Source organism: Macrobrachium nipponense, chromosome 13 (assembly GCF_015104395.2).
Source record: "Macrobrachium nipponense isolate FS-2020 chromosome 13, ASM1510439v2, whole genome shotgun sequence".
In the NCBI taxonomy this organism is placed as follows: domain Eukaryota; kingdom Metazoa; phylum Arthropoda; class Malacostraca; order Decapoda; family Palaemonidae; genus Macrobrachium; species Macrobrachium nipponense.
Window position 1 is genome coordinate 102035281 of NC_087206.1, and position 12479 is coordinate 102047759.

Sequence of the window (12479 nt, forward strand, 5' to 3'; positions counted from 1 at the left end):
GCGAGCTGTCTACCTCCCAGTACCAGCCAATCAGTGGCCACCAAACAAGCATCTCATCGGCATAGGGCTCTGTCAGACTTAACCATGGTTATATGGACTGACAGTAATCCTATGTGATAATTTATTATGCTATATGAATATAATGTCAAATAGGTTCTTAATTAAAAGCTTATTACAACATTCATTACCTTATTAGCTCAAAAAGCAGGCATGTAGCTGACTGTGATGTAACACGTTTACTTGAGGTTGTTACGACACGGTTATAAAGATTTTCATAAAAGTAAAAATGTCACTATCTTGTAAAATATGATCCTCTGTTCTTGTGTGATCCTGTTTCTGTGTGGAACTCAGTTGATTGCCTAGCACTAGGTGCCAGAAGTCGCTTTAATGCTGCTTGTCGCTGCTGCTGCTGCTGCTGCTGCCAATTCTCAGAATCATTGCATAACAATGGCGCCTTATGTGCACACAATCTTCCCTTGTCTGCCCAACTATATCTGTGGTTATGATCATATTTAGTGTTTAAACTCGAGAAATAAGCATTTACGTATTAGCATTTTTAGAGACCGTGCCAAACTTACATGAAAATTCAACTTGAGCAAGGGGTTCTGGAACTTAACCTCATGGAAGTTCAGGGTTTGACTGTAGTAATTTGTGTTGAAGTTGATAGTGAAATGATATATCAGGAAGGTGACAATGATAAACTGTACTGTACTGTGTATAGCATGTCTGAATATGGTCTGCTTGTGTATGTCACGTGGGGCCTGTTTAGTACAGAAACTCCCAAACTACTTCTGGCTTAAGGGGTAATATTGTGTGGGTCAAAACCTATCCCCATCATAGTTAGGAACTACCTCTACACCAGTATCATTAAGTTAGAGAACTTGGCAATAGCTACTGCATGGCCTTGCACTGTAGAAAATGACAGTTTCTATGACAGTTGTCGGTGAAGAAAGAAATGTGCAATCAAGAGTTTAAAGGTAATGAGAGAATTGATGCCTTTCCAAAGACACGAACCGATAAACTTTCACCACTTACATGATAGATGATGCAGATTGAGTAATTGATGCAGGTGCAGTTGACAAAAAACTTCTCTGATTCCTCAATTGATAGTCTCCCCAAGTATCAGGTCAGCAAAACAATTTTGTTTAGGTCTTAAAGGTGCCATTGACATGAAATTCTTCTTGATCTTAAAAGAAGTCTTCCGCTCCACAGAACTTAGCAAAGCAGTAAAAAAGGTCGGAAAGAATAAACTTCCAACCTGTCCCGTTTGTTGAGTCTAGTTGACCCAAACAATACAAAGGAAGCTTGTGAATCAGGTTTTTAGCATATGGATCTATTAAAGGGCTGCTCCGTAACCTCTGTTTTCTGCCCAACGTTTTCTGCAAATTTCTGGGTAAATAGACCACTCTGAAAGTAGAATCTAGTTCTTACTACTAAGCTATTGCACTGACGTGTCCTTCCTCAGAGTAAACCATAGAACTAATGTCTTATCTCAATTTGTTTTAACCCTCTTACTCCGATTGGACGTAAGGAAAATGTTTTTTTTTTTTTCATAAATTCACCATAAATCGAAATATTGTGCTAGAAACTTCCAATTTGTTGCCAAATGAAGGTAAATGATTGAATATTACTAGAATATAAGAGTTTTAGCTTACAATTGCGTTTTTCGCCATTTCGGTAGAGTCAAAGTTGACCGAAGGTTGAAATTTTGGCACTTATCGTTATTTATATGTAAATATTTCAAAACTGATAAAAGCTACAACCATGGGTGGTTTTTAGTTATATTTTGCATGAAATTGCGCACATTTCCATATATAAAACTATGTAACGGCTAATTTAAAATGGTGCAAACATTACGACAATCGCACAAAAAAATTTATCGGAAGAGTTACCGCGCTGACATAAGGAAAAAGTTTTTTTCATAAATTCACCATAAATCAAAATATTGTGCTAGAGGCTTCCAATTTGTTGGAAAACGAAGGTAAATGATTGAATATTACTAGAATATAAGAGTTTTAGCTTACAATTGCATTTTTCGACCATGTTGGTAGAGTAAAATTTGACCGAAGGTTGAAATTTTGGCACTTATCGTTATTTATGTAAAAATATTTCAAAACTGATAAAAGCTACAATCATCATGAGTATTTTTTTGTTGTATTCTACATGAAATTGTACACATTTTCATATATAATACTCCATGTAACGGCTAATTTAAAATGGTGCAAAAATTATGTCAAAGTGACGAAATAATTTCTGAGATGTGTCACTGATACTTTTTAGTGCGATAAGAAAGAAATTCGTGCTTGTGCGCCTGCGTAATGATTGTAAACAAAACAACGCCTTGATCCGTGATCTCCCAGCATCCCCCAAGGCGCGTGATTCAAAAGTTTTCGCCTGGTAGGCCTATAAGTATTTTTCCGCAAATTTTTTTAAAAACTTTCTTTGTCGACGTACCATACGTCCAATCGGCACCTGACAGACAACTTATGTCGACTTTTAATACGTCCAATCTGCATTAAAGGGTTAATCTAGACAGACCTGTCTTTTCATCCAAGACTAAAAACCTGTTTCCTCTCTTTTCTTCAGTAATCCTAAACGGGCCCTCAAATTTTGGACCTAACTTATTATTTAATTCATTTCTCACATTAACCTTCAAGAACACATTACCCCCAACCACAACTTTATCATTGTTTCTCTCCACCATTTAATTGTGTCCTCCCCATGAGAAGGTATGGAAGGTATGTTTAGGAACAAATCAAATGTGCCTCGCACTTGGCAACCAAATAATGCTTCGAATGGAGACTAGAATCACTGACCATAGTAGTATGTATTATTATTATGTCTAACTTTATCTCTATATCTATCCCAGTTCCTATTGTTGCCCCCAGTAGTTTTCTGGAGAGCCCCAAGCACTTTTCTGTTTGCTCGTTCACATAACCCATTGGCTTCATGTCTGTATGGAAGGATTGTTACTTTCTGTATCCCCATAACTTCTGCCAGACACTCTAATGTCCTATTTACAAATTCGCTACCATTATCAGTCAACAAAACCTCTTGTTACCCCTTATCTAAATATAAAACCATTGAAAAATGCCACAGCCACTTTAACGTTGTGCTTTAGTGGGAAAATTTCCACTACCCTCGTCAGTTCATCTATTACCACCAGTAAGTACCTGTAGCCACACCCTGATTCACAGAAGTTCCCCAAGATATCCATGTGCACCCTCTGAAAGGGTCTACTTGGTGTTGGTTATGACCCTAATTTGCAAGAAGTTACCCTTGCAGGTTTGCAAGCATTGCAAACTGTATATACTTTTTCACAGAATTTTCTACATCTGCTCACATATTCTTCCAAATATATTTATTACACATCTCATTATATGTCTTTTCCACCCCCAAATGTGGACTGCCAAACTTGCAATGTACTATATCTAAGATACTGGAATTAGGACTTTCAGAATCATGATCTGTCATATCCTCTTTACTTTCACTCGTCCTTAATTTATATTTGATTTCCCTAACCAACAGATTACCCAAACCTGAAAAAGGCAACATATAAACTTTCCTGACAAATTCACCTCTAAGGAGCACTTTTGTGTCCGCCAAAGTTTCATTCTCATCTTGTCTTTGTTCTGTGAGACAGATATCCAACTGTATAGAACCACCAGTAACCGCCCCAACATGAAATCCTTCCATCTCATAAAAACTTCTACTAAGGGCATCCGCTACCACATTATGTCTGCCCTCTATGTATTTGAGCTTTGCATCAAAATCTCTAATTGTTAGGAACCATCAAGCTCTTTTAGGTGACAGATCTGGCCTTTTAAAAGATCTAGTAATGGCTTGTGGTCTGTAAAAACTTCTACTTTATTCCCCATTATTAACATTTTGAAATAAACCAAGGTTGATTGATACTACAGCAAAGGCTTCCTTATCTACGATAGCCATTAACCTTTTATTGCTACCTTTTGTCTAAATTTCCTGCTACAATAACCTATTGGATGGAATTTCCCTTCAAGTTTCTGCATAATGCAAGCACCTATACCCTCCTGACTGGCATCGGTCATTAGTGTCAAGGTTCACTGAAATCTGGAAATTTCAGAACTGGGGGATTCATTAATGCATCCTTAACTTTCTGAAAAGCTACCTGTTTTGGCTTCCCCCAAGAAAATTGAATATCCTCCTGCAACACATTTGTGAAAGGAGCTGCCAAAATAGAAAAACCAGCACTGCTACCAGTCCTGCTACCGGCGCTGCTACAGCATGGTGAGTGCCACTGCATATTTCTTGGGAGAATGTTTTGTTTAGGTGATTGTGCTCTCCTAGACCCATGCCCCTGTCACCATTGGTGCAAGGGAGCGGCTCACTCCCCCGACAGCAGCGCTGCTAGATGTGAGAGCATCTGATCCTCCTCTCCTATTCCCACTACTTCGTCGGACTACACCGGGAAGGGTGAGGCGAATAGTAGGAATCCATGGAGTGCACTCCTCACAATTCAACCTCAGCCTATGTTCCTGGAGGGGTTTTAGGACCCCACCGGTCATGCGCCCGCATCGTTGAGGAAGGATCTAAGGGATCTGGTGAGGTTCTCCCTCAGGGGAGAGTTGATCAGGAGGACAAGTCTCTCAAAGGACTTGAAGGTCCTCTACCCAGAGACTCTGACACCCCTGAGATAAAGTGGACTTTTTTTTTTAGAAATCGTAATGCTGATATTTCAGCATAATGATCTCGGGAATGACCACGGCCTCCTCTACTGACTCAAAGCCTTGTGGGGACCCAAGAGGGAACCCAAGGTGTCGATGGGGCTGCTGTGGCCGAATATCTAATCACACGTGCACCCCCTGATTTCTTTAAACTCTCGACAACCTTCTTGTATGCAAGATCGATCACCTTGAATATCTTAATTTCTAACCCATGGGAAATTACGGTAACCCACCTTATATATAACACGTCTTAGCTCCCGATGAACTGATTTTGGCTGACTCCAACTTAAAATACCTTGTCAGCAATAGAATGACAACTGCCAAAAATCCTAATTGTAATGTCTTTTCCTAACATATACCTGATATCTTAACTCCTATGCACACCCCCAGTCGGCAGAAACATAATCCATATGCTTGATTGCCTTTCCCGACTGCCACCAATCTGTTTCGGGGTCTAATTGACCCTGTTTAATTAAAAGGAGAGAAATCACTAATTGGTAATGTAACCTACCTTAAATGCCTGGCATTACTCGTTATCTCTGCAACTAAACCAAATTATTATATCTAGGCTAAAAAGCAAACTCTGAGATAAAAAAAAGTTTTTATTTCCCAAAAAGAACTAACACGAAAACAAAACAGGGAAAATTAATTTTAAAATCCTGAAACCATGAAACAATTACTCCTCTAATAGTCATCTTGACTAATAAAAATGTCACACACTATTCTCAATGTCAAAAAACCCATCGGTATTTTCCCAAACAAAATAGTCAATTAGAGAATTCATTTTCTGTGGTGACAAACTGAATCCATCTGTAAAAGAAACCACAATTATCAGAAATAAAATAAAAAGAATGAATAAATGTTCCTTAAAAATATTAAGTTCGTTCCTTGCACTTCAGCTCCCTTCAGAGTATCTGTAAGAATTTAAAAGTTTTTTCAAAGTTACTTTTTTTTCCCACTTTACTTTCTTGATAAATCTTCTGGCACCTCTTTAGCTTTTCTCACTGGTAATCACTACAAAAGTCTGTCGTCTAATGCCTCATTTCCCCAACACTAGGGAATATATTACGTATTCATGCTCCCTGATGGACATAAAAATGCAAGCTAGTCTTCTCAATATTCTCAAACTTTCCATGAATACACCCTGTTTGATGCATGAACAAGCATACACATGACTGCATTTTTCTGTCATGACCATATGACTTTAGACCACCCAGGTCAACTAGCATACCCGCGCTCTCGCTGGTGAGACTTGATAATGTTATGCTTGCACATGCTTTGTCTCATTCCACCACCTAAAGCATTCATCAATGTTTTGAAGCTTTTCCATAACACTGGCGACCGTGCTGCTGTACATTCCAATCTGTTGGCGCCAAAGTCCATTGCACCCTAATTTTAATTGCATATTATCATTTCCAGTGCACTTAAGACATATTTCCTCTGAGTCCTCTACAGTAAAACTTTCAGGTGGATTTGCAGTTGACCAGGACTTGGAAATGGCTTTATGAAATTAGCTTTTCCAAGAAGGTAAAATGACCTAGAAGGGAACTGTCACATCCTTATCTGAAAGACCCTAAAGTCATTAAAGTTGCTGACTAACTGACAGTGATCTTGTGCTTCCGTCTTGAAAAAATGCATGGAGTAGATTAAAATCTCCATTTCTATACTGAAATAGATCATTCAAGTGTGGAGCTGTAGCTAACTGAGCTGCAGAAACAAAACTAATAAATCCTTTTATCTAGGTGATGGAAAGATATTTCTCAGATGATAGATGAAGGGGGTAGAGAAAATAATCATCTCAATCATCTCTCACATCTGATGAGCCAGTTCTCCTTCCTGAAGGACTTTCAGAAATTCTGCGGCCTCCATCCTGAAGGGACTATGCTATGGAAACTTTTAAGGGGCTAAAATCAAAACAAACCATTGTGAAACCCTAGTGAACCATCTTTTCCTTCATCTGATACCTGCTTCCCAGTCATTGATCTGACTGCTACATGTAAAACGATGAACTTGCCCAGATTATCCAAATAAGTACCAAGCCCATTGTAAATGGAGACAAGGGGAGCCATTACATATAGGTGAAAACCCTGTAGTGTATAACCACATTGTTGATTTATCTCTTTCCTCCCAGTTCTTCAGTGTTCCGGCAGATAAACCTCCACCACTGGAAAAGGAAATTGTTGATAGCTTACTATCTCATCTGGCTACCCCTCTGGCTGGAGAACTTCCTGATGGATGAAGACCTGTCCTTTGACGAAAAAAGGTGACCACTGTCTTCTAGGGGAGAAATACTTCAATGGAGAGAAGTTATGGAATGGCATTCATGACCTGGGTGTGTAAGCTTGCTGCAGCTTGGATTGGGGTATTGAGGGATCTGCAGTACTTAAGATTGTCTGAAGAAACTGCAGGAGTATGAAGAAACCTGCAAGGTGTAGTTGGCAGCTGTAAAGGGGCTTTCCCAAACTAGTAATAAATGCTTTGATAGCTCTAGCTGTCAACTCATATAGTTCTTATACCAGCTTTTGTAGAGACCCTGATGTAATACTGCCAATCTGCTACTCTAGGCTCCTTTAGGTTTTGGGGATGACAGAAGCAGAGAGAAATCTCTAGATTCTGGATCTCTCCTCTTCATCACAGTGCTGGCCAGAAAGTATGTACACAATCATTTGAATGTCCAAAATCAAGGCTCTCTTGAACACAAAAATCATCCGCTGGACCTTTGCCAGCACAGGCAGTCCCTGGTTATGGACTTGGTTATCGGCGATCCCGTTTTATGGATCTCGTAAAGCGTCATAAAATCGGTGATTTATGGCACCATAACTGGGTGAGTTCTGGTTATCAGCAACATAAGGTGCCTTATGGCGCCATACCATACCTAACAGAGGTGCCATAATGGTGCGTATGGCACCAATAACCGGTTATCAGCTCTATAAGTGCCATTATGGTGCCATAAATTGCCAATTTTCGGTTAATGGCAGTTTTCACTTATCAGCAACCCCTCAGGAACGGAACCCCCGCCAATAAGTTGGGACTGCCATTACTTGTTCTTTGTTTGACCAAAATGGTACTGAGCACCCAACATCCACTTCCATAAAAACCCTTGTTGTACCTATTTCAGTTGGCAAAATCATAATTGAAAACAGTAAAAAAGCTTTTGTCATCCCAGCAATGTCCAGAATTGGTGGTCTGGGAGATTCGTGGTACACTATGGGGTTTGTGATACTTGTCCACATATTGACCTGGAAAATGCTGCTAAAGCTTTGTATCCATAAGATTTGAAAATACACCACATGTAGTATGTGATTTCCCTTTATACTTTTCTAACAGTGAATAAATTACATTTTTAAACATTTTCCTAATATAACCAGGATTCTGATATTACTGTATAACACATTTCCTTCAAGTAATGGTGTATGGAATGTAGACGCGTAACCCAAGCATTGGGACCCCCAAGGTCATTCAATGCTTCCATCCACCAGTTAATGCTGCATCAGTTTATAAGACACTAAATAGGTTGGTATCATTATTTTTTCTGTTGAAAAAGTAAGTTGCACATAATAGATCAAAATGATCAGTGCAACCCATGTAATTACGTATATTGTGCTTCTTTATCACCCTCTTTGAAAGGAACTTTACGTTATATGTGCTTACTGTCCCATGCTTTGATTTAATGTTACTGCACTGAAAGATTTTAGAATGAGAGCTAGAAACAAACATACTGCTCATGAAAAATAAAGAATTCAGTTGGATTGGAAATTGTTGAATGAAAGGAGTCCCTCCATTAAAGATTAGTGAATTACATTATATGTGTACTACTGTGGTATGTATTTGGCAGCCTTCCAGTAAATAAAAACTTAATAACTACTAGTAGGAAAAATTCTTATTATGTAATGATGTTTGTTTATGTGAATTAAATTAATTCAAAGATTGTAGGTAATAACCTTGAAAACAGTTTTGGCCTGAAGAATGCTTTTCATAATTTGGGTGAAATGTGTATTGCTGACAACATTGATATTCACTAAGAATTTGAAGGATTTTAAACTTTGTGGCTACAGGAGCTGTATTATGTGTAAATTAGCATTACAGGAAAGAGTAAATATATGTTTAATGGACAAAAAAGTTTGAGAAATCTTACTTATGGCAAAGAAGTACAGTAAACCCCCGTATTCGTGTTCTCAGTATGCCTTTACTCGCCTATTCATGAATTTTTCTGTGGAACTTATCTAAAAATTATTCGTGGGAGGACTCACTCATACACTGGTTTTTCTTTGGAACATAACTATAAGATTATTGACGGGTTTCTGCTATTCGCGGATCCGGTTTTAATAAATGGCGCCACAAACGGGCTAAGTTTCGGTTATCGGCGCCATAAGGTGCTGATAATAGAGTTATGGCGCCATAACAGAGGCGCCATTAACTGGTTATCAGCACCATTAACCGAAATTTGGTGCCATAAGCACCATAAATCACCGAGAACGGAACCCCTGCCAATAAATGGGGACTGCCTGCAATATTAATCGTACTGAAATTACTGGCGATGAATGTTGATTATAGATGCTGATGATTTTATACCTGTGCAGCCTGATGAATTACGATGAGCCACCTTGTTGAGTTAGTTGTATACTTGTGCAAACAAGGCATGATAGGACTTCACTATTTCATTAACAGTACAGGCAGTCCCCAGTTATCGGTGGGGGTTCTGTTCCTGGGGGTGTGCCGATAAGCGAAAACCGCAATTAACCGAAACTCAGTGATTTATGGGGCCCTAATGGCTCTTGTGGCACCGGTAACTGGTTATCAGCGCCATAAGGCGCCTTATGACACAGAACTGGAACTCGTCCCTTTATGGCACCATAAATTGCTGATTTTATGGCGCTAGACAAGCCCCATAATACTGGATTGCCGACAACCGGGGACTCCCTATATTGATGAATTTTGTGGCCCTTTATTCATTCTTATCCCATAACTTTACCATTGTCTGTATCTGCCTGACATTTGTGATCAATTTGTACAGACCACAAAATTCTTCAACATGTTGGTCAGTTGGTGGGATAGTTGTAAAGAGGGCAGCGAGTTCTTTAAGAGTGACCTTTCAGTCACACAGTAATGGGTTGCTACTTCTCCATGATTTCTACCCTCTCTTAGCATGACAATCTTGTCTATTTTCTCCTTAGCTTTCATTGACTGTAAGGGCCTCTGACGCTTAGGCTCTTTGCCAGAACCCTTAGGAGAAGTGGAACGTTTAGAGGACATTTTAAAGACTAATTCTTAGTCCATAGTAGTATATATTATACTGTACCACACACACAGAACATACACAAATGAGAGAACGTTGAACTGTACGTATTGGGTCAGTTGGGTACAGTATGCACGTTGACATTCTGCATGCACTGTACATTTTATAAATTTTTTTTAGGTGATTTTTAAATATTATACGTATGTACATAAAGTGCCCTCTTAAGATGAAATGATACCTAACACAGTATTGGCTGTCATCTGTAAAGCAGCCAATCCAGGATCAGCTTTCATTTTCCTTGGAGCTCATTGGCTGTACACTTGGAGTTGATTGGTTGAAACCCGAGTCCCATCTTGTGAAGACAGAATTGTGGGTATTGCACATCTCTCCCTGAACAGCCTCACTGCTGAGAGGGTTACTGATATACGTGGAAGTAATCTCGAATCTGTTTTACGTATCAGCAGATATATGTGTGAATCGTGCCGAAAAGGGCTCCTAAAAACTGCCCTGCTCCTTCTAAGGCTTCTGGCAAAGAGCCTAAGAGAAAGAAGACAATAATGAAGCTCGACCAGAAGGTGAAAGTTCTCGATATGTTGAAGGAGGGCAAAAGGCAAAAGTTATGCCGCGGTTGGCCGCCATTTTAATGTGAATGAGATCAAGGTGAGATACATTAAGAAAAAAGAAAGTGAAATCAGAAAAACTGTAAGCACGACCTACTTTGGCACAGCAAGAGCAGTGCAAGATACGTACTATATAACACCATCATTTCAATACTAACCTTCATGGTAAGTAAGTTATTTTACATTATAAGTAAATTAACACTTAATCTAAGCGTAACTTAGAGTAATTAGAATTACAATTTCAACACTCAATTTTACATGTTATTTAAAAAGCCATCACTTGAAATGTAGCCCCAAGTTTAGACTATCCCATTTGGCACATGTTGCCAATTTTCGACTACCCTTAAGATATGTATTCTAGGCTAACAATTCAAACTAATAGTGTATTTGTAAGGGTTTACTACTTAACCCTAGGAATTACCTAGCTTGGTTTATTTTGGTCTTGATAAATATTTGTCAAATAAAATTAAAATGGTGTCGCATATTTATCTACTTCTCGGCACTTATCACCAAAATACTAGATCACTACCAAGTCAGGGTTATTTGAATGACCTTTAAGATATATAATCTTAGGTTACAGGCTACCGATAATAGCTATCTTAGTTTAAAATAATTTGTCCTAAATTGACTAGGCTAATAGCTCATGTAGGCTAGTGGCTAGGAAGTTGCAGACAGCGCTATCTGAAAAGATTAACTAAGTTAATAATGCATTGTGGAGTACATTTTTAGTCAAACAAACTTCCAAAAAGAATGACATTTATTCAAAACAATTCTCACTTTCATATAGAAGGCTAGCATGGATCGTGTATCACACCGACCACGTGCTCTACAAACACAGGATGGCCAAACAAAAAACAGTTTCCGTAATCACAATAAAATTTTGTTCTACAGTTTTTACCCTAAATGTTTCCACTAATTCTTAAAAGTAAGCACTTAATTTTCAACATTCAGGGAGTCCATGATTCCTGGAGAGTGATCTCTCAGAAAATAGTTTCTCAATACAGAGGAGCACTGGCTGAATAGACCTACTTTTGTGTTGATCAGAACAGTAATGGATCTTGGTCTTTAAACTAGCCCAATCATAAAACAAGATGGCCGATGCGTATGCGCAATAGTCACTTCTACAGGTTTTGACATAGAACACTTGAGTACAGCTTCACTGAAGAGAAGATAAAATGCCTTTTTGTCTTTGAGTCTATTATACTCTATCACTTGTCATAGTTTATCATTATGGCATAATACCTGGCTACAAGACCAGGCTAAAAGATATTTCTTTGATATTAGTCTGATCACCATGAGGCGCTGGAACACACTATGGAGGGTAAATCCTTTGAGAACGAAACAGCGACTACACTATAAAAAATACCAACCTACATCAAATATACATTAAAATATCATCCTATTATGGTACATATTAATCTTTGAAATATTATTGATACTATTTTAAAGTAAATCTTACATTTTACAGTTATAAATACATACGTACGTTCTGCATGACTTAGTTACTTACGTGAAAATAATCCAGTCCTCCATAAGTATTCAGTCATGCACGTTTTCTTTTATACAGTTACTATTTAAGTTGTCCAGTTTTCTTTTTATGAGGGAAACAATTGTATGTAAAATCACAAGAGAGAGAGAGAGAGAGAAAGAACAAAATACGAAAACCTTGGGGAGCTGATGACAGACCTGGTTGTGGCTCTCCTTCTTCCTCTTCAGGAGCTGGTTCTTCAAAGCCCAAGAATTCCAATTCCCCTTCTTCATCACCTTCCTGTACCCCTACATCTTCGCCTTCCTCTTCCTCACCACCTTCTGTAGCAGTTGATAGCTGCTGGTAGAGCTGTCGTGCTTTCTCAGTTATTATCTTGGAGTTGAGGGGCATGTTCTTCTTCCGGCAGTAGTTGATCCAGAATGGAAGTGCAG

General features: G+C 38.7%; 1 protein-coding gene across 2 annotated transcripts in view; it reads right to left on the bottom strand.

Moving 5' to 3' along the window:
- The window catches only part of LOC135225236 (amyloid protein-binding protein 2-like), a 277676-nt gene that overhangs the window by 78416 nt on the left and 186781 nt on the right, over nucleotides 1-12479 (bottom strand). The gene's annotated exons all lie outside the window — the stretch shown is intronic.